Source organism: Sander lucioperca, chromosome 4, assembly GCF_008315115.2.
Source record: "Sander lucioperca isolate FBNREF2018 chromosome 4, SLUC_FBN_1.2, whole genome shotgun sequence".
In the NCBI taxonomy this organism is placed as follows: Eukaryota; Metazoa; Chordata; class Actinopteri; order Perciformes; family Percidae; genus Sander; species Sander lucioperca.
This window is the reverse complement of record NC_050176.1, coordinates 22,717,422-22,734,802: the sequence shown is the minus strand read 5'-3', so window position 1 is coordinate 22,734,802 and position 17,381 is coordinate 22,717,422. Positions and strand designations below refer to the sequence as shown.

The 17,381-nt window shown below is 41.3% G+C and overlaps 1 long non-coding RNA gene across 1 annotated transcript; it reads right to left on the bottom strand.

Moving 5' to 3' along the window:
• Positions 1–820: 820 nt before the first annotated feature.
• Positions 821–17,066, bottom strand: LOC118494877. The gene is made up of 3 exons (XR_004897084.1): positions 17,055–17,066; positions 5,952–5,955; positions 821–1,066 (listed from the first exon to the last, which is right to left on the bottom strand). It is a non-coding gene; the product is annotated as an uncharacterized LOC118494877 (long non-coding RNA).
• Positions 17,067–17,381: the final 315 nt, after the last annotated feature.

The window sequence follows — 17,381 nt, the reverse complement described above, 5'->3', positions numbered from 1 at the left end:
ATTCATGATCTCCTTACATGATTGATAATGTGACAACCATTCAAGTAGCCCAATAGTCCTACACTGGGAGAAAGGGAAAAGCTCAAAAAGCGACTAAAGAGCAACATTGTGCCTTACAAAGCCCTCTCAAGGGAAAATACTCCTATGTATCATTCTAAAGGAATCAATAAACTAATTTGAGACTTTTAAGAACTCCTTAGGTTCCCAGAGTCACAGTTAATGGGCATTTGAAGTTATTAATTGCCTCTTTGTGTTTCAATGAACCCAGAATGGATGGTGATGTTTTGAGGGCTGTGATTTTGAGTCAGGGCTGTGATCCAAATTGTAATCATGTGGTCTGATTTAGCAATGCTGCTGCTGCTGCTCAACAGTATCTGCTTAATATACCACACTTCAGATCAAATGATCCCATTCATTTTCCTATCTTTGATAATTAGTTACTTAATCTTGATTAGAAGTTCCTTTTTTATAGCTTTAATCACATGATATCAAAAAAGTGTATAAATTTAACCTGAGATATAATCCAAGAAACTACTCACCAACATTTTGTCACTGCTATTTGTTATAATGCTTGTTTCTCTTTAAGGGTAATTTTGGTATTTTTCAACCTGGACCCTATTTCCCCATGCATTTATTCCAGTATTGAGCGAGATCACTGTAACCATAGCCACAAAGCAGGCTGCAATGTAATCCTATAGGGCAAATGTGCGCCGTCAATGTATGTCCACTGTTGTTTTTGCCAATGACAGGCTCAGATTGTTATTATAAGTGTCAAAACATCATAATGGAAAGATGGTAAAGTCTCGTTTTGAAATCTTGCGAGGTGACTTCCCGGAAGACAGCGGTGTGGAACCATGGATGTATAGTGTGGAACGCGAGTGGGTAGAGAGGAGTTCTGGGGAGTTTGTTTTGAAGGACAGAAAACATAGCTTTGTGTTATCTAAAAGATTTTCAATTGCACATTTCTGAAGTGTGCCAACGAAATATCGAGCTACACTTTGTGCAGCTTTCATAGACGTTACCTTTGGATACAGACAGGCTGAAGTTGTGGCTAGTTGTGCTACTGCTACAAATGGATCCTAACACTCCGATCCATACACTGCGCCTTGCAGACCACCTGGTCTGCACGGACCATTATGACTACTGCCAGCCAAAGATGAGAAGAAATCCTATACCAAAGCACAATTTTATGAAGAAAAATGGTGTTTCAAGCTGTAGACAGACATCTTTCCATAATAGTTAGCAGAGGTGGAAAGTAACAAAATACATTCACTCACGTTACTGTTTTGAGTAGTTTTGTTGTGTATTTTGTATTTTTCAAGTAGTTTTTAAAATCGGTAATTTAAAATGTACTTGATTACGTTTTGAGTGAAGTGTTGTATTTCGCTACATTACAAATCCCATCCGTTACTGAGTAAAAAAAAACGACTAAAAAATCGCGCCTGGATCCACTACAGTGAGGAATGATCAGCATCTAGGCTGCCTACCAGGACCAAGTCTTTCTGTAGGAGATTGAGAACGAGATGGAGGTGGATCAGGCGAGCGACGACGCTTCAGAGACTGTTTCAGTAGAAATTAATGAAACATTGAATTCTGCTGCCCAAAACGACGAAAATCCTTGGCCACATTTGAAAAACTGTTTTTCATTTAAATTCAAGAGGTCCAATAGTATCATCATGCAATGCCAGATGTGCCTGCCAAAGGTGACTGAACTGGCAGCATTCACTAACTCCACATCTAATCTGCGGTAGCAAGTTTTGGTAAGTATCTGTGCATTGGTACTTCAAACGAAGTTTTCATGACTAATAGCAAATTGCCAATTAGCAAAACAACATGTTTGGTGGCATTGCTAATTTTTGTCTAGCACTAGCAACCCGTAGGACAATGTATGTAGGACACAGGCTTTTTTTTATTTAACTAAGTAACTTTTACTTAAAGTACATTTTAAATTAACTACTTATTACTTTTACTTGTATTTTTTCAGCGAGGTAATTTCACTTGTAATATTTCATCAAAGTATTGGTACTTTTTCCACCTCTGATAGTTAGACACTTAGAATAACAATCTGAGCCTGTCAGTGGCAAAAACAACCACTTTTAGTGGCTGAACATTGGAATGCCCTATAGGGTTACATTGCAGCTCGGTTTGCGGCTGCTGGTTACAGCGTTCTCACTCAATACTGGACTAATTTCAAAAACTTTTGTTCACATTAGTCACTTAAGCCCAGTTCAGACCAAAGATTCACAATGAGACGAGTTGAAAAACAAGCTTGTCTGCAGCGTTCTAAAACCTGCCAGTTTACACCAATGAGACGAGACAGTGTATCATCTCCATAGCAACGACTCTGTACTTTCGTTCTAACTTTTGGGCTTTTTTGTAGCTGGATATATCATTTGTTTCGTCTAAATATGAATGTGGATAACGTTAGTGGTATTGAGATGGTTGCTACAGTTACATATCTAGTGATGAATCGGCAAAAACACGTTTTATTTCTTTAATTTACTGCTTTGTTCTAACGCCGCTGGGCGCTCTCTTTCTTCAGTCACTCTCTATCTCGCTTGACATTACATTACTGTGCTTTCAGGCAGTCGTTGAGGCTCGGTCTAAAACTCTGCCATTTCGACCAGCTGTTTGTAACATAAAAACAAAATGGATTATGGCTCATTTCATTTCTATAGTTTATAGCTGACTTTACCAACTGACTTCTCCATTATCTGTTGAAACAGGAGACATCTCTTACGTTCTAAAACCAGCCTCTGGAGACTCCACCAGCTGACTTCTCTATTGGCTGTTGAAACAGGAGACATCTCTTACGTTCTAAAACCAGCCTCTGGAGACTTGAACAGCTGACTTCTCTATTGGCTGTTGAAACAGGAGACGTCTCTTACGTTCTAAAACCAGCCTCTGGAGACTTGAACAGCTGAGTCACAGGCACCACCATCAGCTGGTTTGAGTCAAGCTGAGATGGGCCGGTTGAGGCCGCTGAGACTTTTCCCTGCGATGTTCTAAAACGGTTTCGTCTTGTCTCAAATCTTTGGTCTGAACTGGGCTTAAGATACCAATGCATGGGAAAATAGTGTCCATGTTGAAAAATACCAAAATTACTCTTTAGCCTGTCTTTTAGAAAAAAATAAACTACACTGTTGTGTTTAAGTCAAGGATCAATCAAGGATAAAGACTTGCTGCTAAGAGTTTGGTGAGAAGATCGATACCGCTTTCTGACATGAGAATGGTATCAATCCTTTCATCCAACTCTCGGCAAGAAAGCCAATGAGCATATTTCCCAAAATGTTAAACTTGGATTCTGAAAAATTGTCATGGCCTTTTTATTTTCTTACAGTTTTCTGACATTTTATAGACTAAACAATAAATCAATTAATTGTAAAGCAAATCATTTAATCAATAGTGGAAATAGTTGCAGCCCTAGTACACTGCTTGTGTTATATGTGGTAACAGTTTTACTGACACTTGCAGTGAAAACACCCCTCAGCTCATTTTTATTCCTGTGAAGTAACATCGCCGTTTGACCTTTCTGAGACCTGCATGAGAGTGTGCATAGCCTAACCTTATTAGCAGCCTTTTACTGGGTAAACTTTCCATCCTGAGGAACCTGACTGGATGTGGTGTCAGAGCTGGGCTGCATGCAGAGAACAATAGAGGAGGACTGGTAATCGGGTTTCAGAACTGACAGTGGGCCAGTGGCAATCAAATGTAATGGAACAAGCCTGAGGATCAATACAAGTCAGTGATCGCAGACAGACAAAGGTTGTTTAGTAGCAGGCAGCACTAATTGAAATCAATGACTAATCTGATGACAGTTCTTAACCTTTACACCTCTGAGGATTCATAAACGAGTGAGAATCATGACAGAGCAGCAGACAGACTGCCGTCTCTGTACAATTACTTTCCCCCACAACACATTTGTTTTTCTGCTGATTCACACTTTCTAAGATGCCTAACAAAGCCATGCAATGAGGTTTCATTGCCCAGGATCAATACAGTATGAGTACTAACACTCTGGTTCAGTGGTGATTCTGCTGTATGTGGTGTATCATCAATAAAAGGTAACTAAAATATGCATGTGGAACTGTACTGCATATGGAAAGTCATTCAGCTGGTAATTGATTCATTCACTAAGGAAATAAAAGTGTCAAATAATGCCATTGAATTTAAATTTAATTCATATAGATGTACATGGGTCAGGTGAATGGGGTGTCCATCAAATAGGATTGAACCCTATTTATATGTAATTACATGTAATGCCCTTAAAAGCGGTGGTTAATTGATCGAGTACTCCATTTTGTATTGAGGATGGAGCCACCGGTCAGGCGTCAACCGGCGTGACAGCCTGAGAAAGGAAGATGAGACTGAGACCGGACGTTTTAATCACCAGATGTCAATAACTAATCAGGCAGCAGGGCGCTAAAATAGATATCATGGTGAGTTGTCACAAACAAATTGTCAAGAAGTATCATAAGAAAACATTTGAAGATGATTGGGCACTGAACGTGATGTCGCTTTCGATTGAGGGATCTTTTTCTGGCCAATATCTCATATTTCAAAGCATACTTGAAGAACACCACTCTAGAGTTAAATTATATCTTTTTATGATTGCAGCACCAATTAAAAGCCCACAGCTATATTTTCCTTATTCAGTCAGTAAGTTCACACAAGAGCTCCTGTCAGCGTGAATTGTAGGTGTGTAGGAGTACACTATGGAGGTCTTCACTGGTCCAAGAATTTGTGCCCAACCCAAAAAGCCCTGGAATTGTACTACCCAAAACCAAACCGGACCATTTATTATTTGAAAGCTGGGACCCGGACCTGTGCAGAACTGAGAAATATTGGACTCGAACTTGCCCAGACCTGACAGCTGATTGCTATCCTTAATTTACAAATTGTGAAAACTAAACTGTGTGTCTAATGTAATCTAACTTGTTGATTGAAACAGCATGGTTAATCCACTTCATTTCAGCTTTAAAGTCCACTTGCTGTCAAAGAGACAGATCGTGACAGCTTTGCAGTATTCTTGCAGTTAGCTTAATAAAGATAACTTTGACTGTGCCAGGGATTACTTTTGCATATGTTTACTTTATTTGAAGCTTTGGTCATGTTTGATTTAACTTGCACGGTAGCTGGATTCTCACGATATGACAAGATCACAGCTCCAACCTAATGCGTTTGTGTCTGAACTACCAGCTTACCGAACCAATCAGCGTCCTGTGAAGAGCTACTGGCAGCTATGAGAGTGGTTTAGGTTTGTGTGACAGCCACTACTGTTTGTTCAAAACAACAATGGCGGACGTGATAGACAGACTCCATCCAATCACCTGCCAGGTAAAAGTGCCTGGCCTTTCCCAAACAGTTTCCAAATACGGTTGGTGTTTCACTCTGTGGGAGTAGGAGCATATTTATATGTGTGAGACGGTTAAAACAGGCACAGAACAATGTGTCAGATGACACTTTATTGATCGCCCTGTGGATAATAAGGTATGCAGGTAATGCAGACCAGTGCTGTGTTGTTCCTTGCTGGTGACAGACTTCAAAGCAATCTTTTATTTAGATGAAGCTGAATCTTTCATTTCTTCATCATCTGTTAAGATATATTTTCAAACAAAACAAGATATTTCATTTGCACCAGCTGTTGCGTGGTGACGGCGAGCTTTCCACAAGGTCCTTGGAAAACTACAAAAGAGGGCTCTGTATTATACTATCAAAGTATTCTCATTTGAAATCAGAACAGTGCGCCTGTATTTGAGCAAGGCTTTGATTCATGCACAGACACACTCCCTGATCCCCCTGCCTAATCCCTCCATTGGCTGGGACAAGGACACGTTGACAATTTAAGACCTCTTCCCTCAAACTCTCTTAAATAGTCCTGTTGACCGATCACATCATAGTCTCCAGGATTTAGAAACATGTTTTTAATTAATCAGCTTGTAACGGGCAACCCAACTGGGTAAACATATTCTCAACAAGCTGACATTTCCTCAGGATGGCTGATAGATCTGGCAGGTGATATTCTGAGAAAGTTTCACCCAATCTCAAGTTTGTTTAACAATATTTGTATAGCATGGAGTGTTTAATAGCTCCATGTTGGTTATCGGTCTAGTTTTATACACCCTGCAGTGTCATTCTTTTCTCATAATGGCTAATGCTCTAATCTGTTATTACAGTATTCTCATTTATATTTTAATATGTTCTGTAAATAACTTACATATACATTACATAATACTCATCAAAAAAGTAATACGTTACAGAAAAGAAAAGAGGTACTTTATTGATCCCTCTTTGTGAAAATTCTATGTTTTCAATTGTTTTTAATTACACACACACACACACACACACACACACACACACAAACTAAAGACACCTTTTGGCCTTTTGGGAAAATGCCTGGAGAACTATATGTAAAGGCACTTTCTTTAAGCACCTCCTTGGCTTAGCAGGAGCTATAAGCTATACTTTTTAGCATTTATACGCAATATATAAACACACAATAAATGTGTATAACACACTACAAATACTACAATGCAGTTATAAGCAAAAATAAATACATTTATACAGCTTATTAACGTGTTTGTCAACGATTATACCTGTAAGAACAAATGCTTCATACATTTGTTGTACGGCTTGGTTGAATACTCGATTGTGATTGGTCAATCATTGTGGTCTGTTATTTCAGTATAACTAGGGTTGGGTATTGTTTGGGTTATCTCTGATACCGGTGCTAAATCGATACTTTTAAAACGGTGCCGGTGCCTAAACGGTGCCTGAACCGAAATATATATATTTATAATGTATATAATATAAAACATAAAAAAGGAGCACAAAACGACAGTTGGCGACATTAAAGAACAGCTTGTTTATCGCTAAGGCCATATGGTCAAAATTAAATGATTGATAAATAATGTAATAACAATAACTTATAACAATGACTTATTTCACCAGTAAATTGTTGGTAAACGACAAAAACATGCACCAGATGGGAAAAGGGTATTTTACAATAACTTAAAATGCACCACAAGGCTGGCGAGTTTCAAGTGAACGCACCGTCTGTGTTGGTTTTCCGACAACGGCAGCTGCAGTCAGACTGTTATGTCCTGCTGTTAGAATCCTCTACAGGGAAATACAGTCACACTTTACACCGCTGTCAGCATTTTAACCATTGGGTTTAATCCAGCTACTAGCTAATGGTAACGTAGCGTCTCGTGCAGCGATGCTTCTGAAAAAAGAAAGCCAGGCACCGAAATGTTCGTTCTTATTCGGTCTCGTTACTACCGTTTACGTCAGAACCGGTGCCCTATTGGCACCGCGTTTCGGTACCAAACCCTAAGTATAACAGACGGTTGGATGGAGTTCTGATCATCAACTCTGGAGGACTATTTTTAAATCAATAAAATCTATATTTGTGCTCATATGGAGGTCATACCACTGATCAGCTGATCACAAAGGGAGAGAGGGTGGGGAAAACGGGGATCCCTAACAAAGCTAATAGTAACAGCACAAACAGAGCATTAGTTAACTCAAAGGTTAGCTCACTGACCGGGGTGACCTAGGTTATGGGGGAGAGGGGTGCTCCTCCAAGTTTGCTCGCACCTTTTCCCTCAGACTGCTAGCTAACTGGAGTGTGACTGTGTATGCAAATGAACCTATAGACCGGCATGCGTATAACCCGTCCAAAATATTCTTTGTGGTTAACCAATTAATGGTCAACCGTTGACATCCCTAGATTAAAAAATCCATACAGTGTGTTAGGATTTAACATTCTACCTCCCCCCACACACACGCACACACAGAAGAAAGAGAACCTATGCTGTGGTCAATAACTTATGTATTGCACAAATGTCGTATATACACTATATTACACTATCAAATCAAAAATACTGCAGGAATGCCCTACCAGATATTGCACACAACATTACCTGTACTAAAACTCAGCACATTGAAACCCCTCCTCCCCTTGCAGTTTGGTAACATGTAACTACTGCCTGACGGCATCAGCTCATACTCTCTATTATGTATTATGTATATCATATCAATAAGAACCTGCCGCTTCACCTCCTAAAACAAATGTATGAGTCTTCCATATGCTTCCTTTGAAAACAAAAATATATCACTGTTTTTATATCCAATAAGCATGCTTAAAAAGTTATAATTGTTGAAAAATACATGAATTAACACTAAAATAAATCTGTGTATCCTGCTTATAACCACAGTATGGTGTGGTATAATGTGTTATAAACCATTTAGTAATTGTTTTAGTTCTGTTTATAATCATACGGCCAAGCTATCAGTTTCGGTTGTCGGTAGAAAAGAAATGCAGTCAAACATAAAGAAGACAGCTGCTTCCTAATGCTATACTGTAGGCAGAGTTAAACAGTGAGATATGTAACATGCGTCTCATTTAACAGGACAGGATCTTTAACCTGATGTGAGTTTCAGCTCTTCCCTGATGATTGACACATAGTGCTATTAGCAGCAATCTGTCACAACGTCGAGCCTTACAAAGGTGCTGCCCAAGAAGTTGGACAGATGCCTCAAGTATCATCTTCAATCATCGTAATCTGAAATTCTTTCCATCCTGTGAATTTGAGTGAAGTGGTATGGGAGTCCTTCAAATATTCATCCCCTTCTTGTTGGAGCTGATGCAGTTAGACATTGGGCTACTCGGGGTGAGTAATGTAATATTTCACCCAATCAATATTGTGCTCTGCGGGTAATGGCGCTCTCATCAGTTCTGAAGATAACAAGCAGAAACAAAGGGATTATGCACTCACACACACAGAGGTAAATAAGATATTGCCCCTTTTATTTGCTGTTTATTTTTGTAGGTTTTTGGAGCGGAGAAGTTGCTTACTTCACATTATAATCATCGCCCCAGGGGTAGTTCGCTTCTTCTCTCACAGAGCTGCCATTTTAAAGCAAAAGCATTCACTGTCAGAGTCCACTGCATTGTGCCACTGCTCATCCAGCTGGCCTGGCACCGGACAATGAAAATCCCAAAAAACAGACTTGGACATGAATTATCCATTCTGATCCTCTCTTAAGATTAGAGGAGCTGCTGGTTGAGTAACATAAGCTAAGTTTCCATCCACTTGTCAATTGAATTATCTGAAGTTCGCTAAAAAAAATGAAGCCGGTTAAAGTGTGTTTCCATCCAATGGCTTTAAAGTGAATAAAAACCTGTGCGTAATGACGTCACATGCTGTTTTGCTGACATTTGCGAACGCAATTTGCCAGACAAAATGGATTGCGCCGTCTATCTACATATGAGTAATAATTGCAGAAGTTGTAATAGTGCTTATGTGCCAGCTGACAGCGACATATCAAGCTATAATAAGAAAACAACGACGGTATCAACACATTGCTATGATGATGCAGATGTAGATGCACGTAAATGCCCGACGACAACGGTGGTGTGGGAACAAGAGCGCTTCAAACTGTTCTGGAAGATCGTGGTTTAGAGACACTTCACGGAAACCCTTTGGTTGAAGAATTTTCGGATTTCACCTGTTGGTTTTATTGGTCCGTCCCTTGACCCAGATAAGCCATGGCCCTCCGGTTCCAACCGCGAAGTGTATCGCCATTTAGCTCTACAAACTGCCTACATGCTCAGAGTACAGAGTGGTAGGCGAAATGTTTGGGGTCAGCAAGACCACCGTGAGTTTACGCCGTGTGCAATTCCATATGAACGAGAATTTTGCGAAGGTATATACCTACCTGGAGTGGATGAGGCGCAGGAGATCTCGCTGCGTAACTATAGAGCACACCTTGTGCCACAGGTGTATGGCACAATAGACGGGACTTGCATCCCGATTAGACCCCCTGCTGAAGGCTGCAGGGATTTTGTCAATAGCAAGGGCTGGCTTTCAATCGTACTACAGGCTGTAGTAGACGATCGTTGCATGATAACTAGGGTTGGGTATCGTTTGGGTTTTCTCCGATACCGGTGCTAAATCGATACTTTTAAAATGGTGCCGGTGCCTAAACGGTGCCTGTACATATATATATATTTATAATGTATATAATTTAAAATATAAAAAAGGAGCACAAAACAATTGGTGACATTAAAGAATGGCTTGTTTATTGCTAAGGCCATATGGTAGTGTGCATTAGGTGCACGGTCTTCACCACTTCTAACCCGTACAGATGTGTCTGTTTAACCATAAAATTACTTCAAACTTAATTGCAATTCATTATTTATTCGGCAAATAACGTTTCCATCAGCGTTTATCGCATAAGTTGTATATCGACCAAGAGAAAATCATATGAGACCGAACGTATAAACTTTGAGTCAATATTCATGAAATTCAAACAAATTTTACTGTTTCCATAAGGCATGTTTTATTCGATATCACTTGATTCGCATTAAAACGTGTGGATGGAAACATAGTTACTGTCTTTTAATGAAAGAGTGAAAAGATACAGGAGGACTTTGAAGAAAAAGTGATTCATGTGGAAAAATTAAAAAAAAAATGTTTATTTGAGAGAAATATTTTTTAAGCCTGAAAAGGTACAGTTTAAAGAGTAACTTTGGGTTTTTTTTCAAGCTGGACCCTATTTTCAGCACTTTTGGTGGAAGAAATTGACGGTGAACATTTGCCCTGTAGGATTACATTGCATCCTGGTTTGCGGCTGCCCGTTAAAACGTTCTCGCTCAATACTGGACCAATTTCAAAGATGTTGGTACATATAAGCCACTTAGACAGCAATGCATGGGAAAATAGGGTCCGGGTTGAAAAAATAAATTACCCTTTAAATCAAAGATTTTTTTTTAACTACACCAGTATTAAACTTTTTTTTTTCAGTTGGATATATTTACAAACAAACAATCCTTCAATTTTCAGCAGGAGTGAGTCATCTGCATACTTTGCTTTTTGAATTTCTTTATTAAATCAGAGCGAGTGCTCTGATACCATTCATCCCAGGCTTGTGAGGCTCCCTGTGTTTTACCTTGATGGGAGGCTTCACCATCACACCCTCTCAGGAAACAACTCTTCAACCTGACAAATCCATGTGGTAAAAAAAATCTTTCCATGTGCTTCGTTTCTCAGTAAACCAGATGGATGTCTATATCTTACATGGAGACAGTGATAGACACAGAGACAGTCGCTCTAACACTTAACAACAACAAACAACCACCCACACAGACCTTCATGCCTGCAAGCCTTTTTCTTGCACAAGCCCAAAACACATCCACTCACAAACCCGCAAATTTACTAAGTATAAAAGTAAAAAGGTGACTGATAATCCTCCTATGGCATGTCTTTGAGGGAAAGGAAGACTGATATATTCATCTAGCTTCACTCATTATTGTTCACTAATTGTCTGGCAGGACAAATCCTATCTCCCCTGCAGTAACTGTTTGGAGTGTGTATCAAGTGATCACAATGTCATACCGTGACCTATTTCTCCGTTTTCTTTGTGAACATCATCCGGCAGTCTCCCAGCAGTAATGAAATGCGGCAGAAGAGACAATTTGCAACAGATTTATACCTTGAGGGCACAGCCACTGCCAGCCAATATCAACTCTTTATTGCTTTGTGCCCAGAATCAAGCCACTTTTTTCCTTATCTAACTAGCTTGACGCTGTTGAAGAGCTGAAGAGCTCTGAGCCTGATTGCAAAGAAGTGCAGGTCTGTTCTGGGAGTTTGCTTTCCCCCTCTGTTGGTGATTTCCTGGCACAACCTAAAAGGAGTGAGAAATACAAGTTGAAGTGTAATTCCAGTTGATGACTTCTGGTGCTTCACGCTGTGTTCTTTTTCAAAAGACCAGTGCCGTCTAGCCTTTATCTCTCCTCAATGGGAGAAGTTCTCATTATCTCAACTTGTTTGTCTGCTAAAATACAAGGGCTGCTTGTTCTTCAAATGGGCCTGTGGTTCCGGCTAACATATGCAGTGACAATTCCTTGTATCTCCGCCACAGGAAACTGAGCACATCTCCAGCTGCTGAATACAAAATGGAAGCTTGCCTCACTGTGACCCTGGCAAATCAACAGATAGGGCATTTGATTTACAGGGGAGGTGGGCACAAAACTATCATGGCAGATGCTCATATAATACACAGCATCAGCATGTGAGCCTGTAGCTACAACACGCACAGATAAACAACACAGTGAACACCGGCATTGTGTCCAGACACAAATAGGAACAAATAAGCCACCAGCACGGACAAAAGCATCGCTCAGGCCCTACATGTGCTCCACCACGCTGACCATCGGCACAGAATATGGACAAGGAATTTTGAGGCACAACAACATGAAGTGCATCACTAAGCTGCAGACATGCAGGGACATTGAAATATTCCACATACACACAGTAATGCCCTGCCAGTAGTTTGTAACTTTGTGCAAGGCAAATGCCACCTACATGGTAACAGGAGTTGATCAGGATCGACGTGCCGGGGCAGCTTGTACACTACCTTAAACCTGTCTGGTCTCAAAGAGTCTGGATCAACGAAAGTACATTTCCAGGAAAAAGTCTGAAGTCCCTCACCTTCCGCTCTCTGTTCGTTGACATTCTTAAAATCCCTTTTTGTCCCGCGATTGGTGGGATTGCTGTGGACGAAGTACACACTGCAATTCACTGGTAAGAATAAATTAGGTTTAACCATGTATCCAGCTAATTTAAATAGCTCACATTACTGTATTGTGTAGCAGTTAACATCATATGATATTGTATGCGGCATTTTCAATTTTCACGATTGTGATTGGTTTAAAGAAATGCAAACAACCCAGATTGTTTTTTTTTCTACTATCCCAGAATGTATCTGTGGTGTAGCAGCGCTAGCAGCAGAGAGTAGAAGCCATCAGGCAAGTGCTATTTAAATAAACTCCTGGTGTACTTACAAACTTCAAAACAAACTTACAAAAAAATTTGTACTACTGTAGAAGTTTGGTACCATTCCGGGCATAATTATCGGGGTAATTTACAAGATGGTTGGTTCCATTAGCGCCTGCACTAAGCCATTGGGCCGATAGCGCAAACTCGACCAATGTTCGACCAAGATAAAAAACTTATGGGGGGTTGTTTGGCTCGAGGTGATGGTGCAAAGGACCCTAGGGTGAAATTACTTCGAACCATCCATTTAATAGTGCCGCTATGGGGCACTATAGTTAACAGTGGCTTTAAAAGTCAAAATCACAAAAAACTTTGACACATGCTTTGGGCCTTTACATACATATAGACCTGACTCATTACGTAACATTAATATATTTTTTTTAATAATGCCTAATTTTTCATTTCTTTTTTGCTTGTCTTGGCAGAGCTGGGCTTCCATACTTTGCAAATTGTATGTTATCTACTGTAAAACACAACAAACCTTCAATATGGTTGATGAAATAAAATACATAGTCAGTCAAACGATAAACTAAACCCAGCAGAACACAGTAAAGGGACAGTGAATCAATAGCTAAAAGGTGCCTTTGAGCAAGGCACCAAATCTCAGCAAAACACAAAGGCTGTGATTGCATCAGGCAGGTAGGTGTGATCGTGTGGATGTGTAAATGTGATGCTTTGCATATCCACAAAACAGCAGGACTTTCTTTCAATAAGAAAAGGTTAAAGGGGAAATAAGTAAGACTTTCCGTGCCTCAAAATACAAATGCCTGCGTTACATCTGTGGGAGGTTGATGGCATTTTCTGATCAATACCAGTGACTCATGACTTTGCCAGGTGCTGAGATTTCAGGCTTTCAAAGCTTACTTTCATACTCCTCAGATCTGTTAAAGACACACTCAGACTGGCATTTTCAATTGCTCATCAATGCATCAGTGTCAGACTAGACATTTCAGCTACACCAGGTAATCAGCCTCATTCTCAAACTACAAAAATCAACTAATATTTGTTTGAGACTTTCCATGTCCATATGTAACTGTGTTCTTTACAATGGTGTTGGGCAGTAAGGCATTACTTTATAACACATACCAGTACTGTAATGACTTAGAGCGCTTTCACACCTGCCTCTTTTAGTTTGGTTGAATCAAACTAAGTTTGTTTGCTCGCTGGTGCGGTTCATTTGGGCAGGTGAGAACCCAGCAATCAAACTCTGGTGCACACCAAAAGCGGACCAAACAAGCGTACCGAGATCTGCTTGAAGAGGTGGTCTCAGGGCGTTTTCACACCTATAGTTTGTTTGCTTTGGTCCGAATCAGTTGGTGAGTTTGTAAACTTGGAGCGATTTGCCCTCGGTTGGTTTGGTTTGGTTTGGTTTGGTTTCACACCTGGAAAAATCACAGCATACCAAAATGCGTCATTACAAATCAGGCAATAACGTCCAGCCCTTTTATTGGTCAGATATGTCTGGGGGCGGGAGCAAGAAAGTAAATACAGGAAGGTCCTGTGTTCTGGTCAAGTGGTCAAACCAAAGACATTGTTTCGCAAGGGACGTGACTACGTCTGCTCTGGTCACCAAGACTTTGCTCTGCCGGCGTCTGTCTCCAATTTTAGCGGCAGCTGGTTTGACCACAGAGATATGACTAACGGACAGCAAGCTTGACTGCAGTCTATTTCTGTGATAGAAACACTGCAAGCTGCTACAGTTTGCTGCTCTTTTGCATCGCAGATTGCTAAACACACCTGACTACAGGAGACATCAGCTCAGACTGCTGAACACACCTGACTACAGGAGACATCAGCTCAGACTGCTGAACACACCTGACTACAGGAGACATCAGCTCAGACTACTGAACACACCTGACTACAGGAGACATCAGCTCAGACCACTGAACACACCTGACTACAGGAGACATCAGCTCAGACTGCTGAACACACCTGACTACAGGAGACATTATCTCAGACTACTGAACACACCTGACTACAGGAGACATTATCTCAGACTGGTGGACACACCTGACTACAGGAGACATCAGCTCAGACTGTTGAACACACCTGACTACAGGAGACACTAGCTCAGACTGGTGGACACACCTGACTACAGGAGACACTAGGTCAGACTGGAGGAGTACATATTAGTTGGTGCGGTTCGAGTACGGAGCAGCAAACTGTAGCAGCTGTATCACAGAAATAGACTGCAGTCAAGCCGTCCGTCACTCTCATCTCCGTGGTCAAACCAGCTGCCACTAAAATTGGAGACACCGCACAGCAGAGCAAAGTCTCGGTGACCAGAGCAGATGTAGTCACGTCTCTCGCGAAACAATGTCTGATAATTTTAATGAAATGAGTTGGTTTGACCATGGAGATGCAAGAAATATGCACTAGTCCAGAACACAGGACCTTCTTCCTGTATTTACTTTCTTGCTCCCGCCCCCAGACACATCCGACCAATAAGAGGAGTGAATGTTCTTGCCTGATTTGTAATGATGCATTTTGGTACGCTTGGATTTTTCCAGGTGTGAAACCAAACCAAACCAAACCAAACCAACCGAGGGCAAATCGCTCCAAGTTTACAAACTCACCAACTGATTCAGACCAAAGCAAACAAACTACAGGTGTGAAAACGCCCTAAGTCTGTGAGCATAGTAAGGGATTACAATTTGAAATCGAGTAATTTCATTACAGTTTCTAATGCCAGTAATGCTCAATTACTTCAACTATTTTAGGGTCAACTTGTTTGCCATTTTAGGGTTAATATCAGTTTGGTTTGCGTGTGTTCCATGAACTACTGCTCAATTACCTGCTAGCTTGGTGTGGCTGCGAACAAAAGAGGAGTAACGTAACTCTAAAGTTGTCTTATATGTTGTGTCTTTTTAGCAGGCTTGCTAGCGTAATCCACTGGTAAGGCTACATTCTGGAATCAGCAGCTTTAGTTCAGAGTTGGAGGGTGTGAGAACAATGCAGCACAGATCAACTGACTGGACTTCTAAAGTACTGCTGCTACTTTAACAACTTTAACCTAGCTGCTGATGGTCAGTAAATACCTCTAAACTGTAGGCTAAACCACCATGTAGATGTGGAAGCTTTGAAGTAAATTGGGGGCAGCAGTATCTCAGGGCAATTTTTTACACCTATAGTTTGTTTGCTCTGGTCAAAATCAGCGTTTTTTTTCTTGGTTGGACACAGAAAGATCCAAGCGTACCAGAATGCGTCATTACAATCATACGAGAACGTTCACTCTGCTTATTGGTCAGTAAGTAAATACAGGAAGAAGGTCCTGTGTTCTGGACTAGTGCATATTTCTCGCATCTCCATGGTCAAACCAGCTCATTTCATTTAAATAATCAGACATTGTTTCGCGAGCGACGTTACCCCCAATTTCCACCGGTTACGGAACGGCTCCAGAACGTCAACGGAGTCATTAGGTTTCCATTAAAGTCAGTGTGTGTATTTCCACTGACTGCGGAACGTCTGCGTCCCTACTCCGTCCCAGCTCCCGCTGTCCGCAGTCCTCCAGAGCAGATACGCAGAGCTTCTATTTTTGCCGGACGCCGGAGAGCTCCGCAGCAATTCAGCACACGGCAGATAGTGTGGGACAGGAAGTCGAGCACAGAAACAAAATAAAAATCCGGTTACTTTTCAAAGTAAAATACAGCGTGCTCACGGCGGATCATATTTCCCTGCACTACACCTTGAAAACACAGCACAGAGTTGTTTCCCCTCTACTCCTCTGGATGGAAGCAAACTGTTGTTGGTTTTGTGGTCCTATTCTACCTGAATTCGCGAGATCTCGTGACTTCAGCTGTCAGTCATGGCCGCAGCCGTACCGCAACAAATCCGCACCTGGTGGGTATTGACGGACGGCAGAGCACGGAGCCATTCAGCAGCGGGGCTGTTCCGCAAGTGGTGGAAATGAGGTGTTACTACGTCTGCTCTGCTCACCGAGACTTCGCTCTGCTTCGCAGTGTCTGTCTCTAACTTTAGCGGCGGCTGGTTTGACCACGGAAATGCGAGTGACCGCAGTCTTTTTCTGTGAGAGAAACACTGCACACTGCTACAGTTTGCATGATCTGCCACATCGGAGATTGAAAAGCTCACCTGACTACTGGAGCCGTTTAGCTCACACTTGCGGAGTAGACGGTGCAGTCTGAGGTCGGATCGTATTCTCACCACAAACAAACCACTCCAGAGTTCGATTGAAAGCGAAACCGAGACCACCTCTTTGGTCCACTTTTAGTGCCCATACTAGTGCGATTGCTGCATTCACACCTGCCCATGAACCATACCAAGGGGAAAAACCAATTCAACCAAACTAAATGAGGCAGGTGGAAAAGCCCTCTCAGTCCGTGGTGATTTGGCTTGGGAGGATGGCCGGTTCAAATCCAGCTCGGACCATGTGTTCTGGTAGCCGGAGAGGTCCTAGTTCACCTCCTGGGCACTGCTGAGGTGCCCATGAGCAAGGCATTAAACATGTTAATCATTGGAAGGCATTGTGTGTATTGTGTAATAACTGTGTGTGTGTGTGTGTGTGTGTGTGTGTGTGTG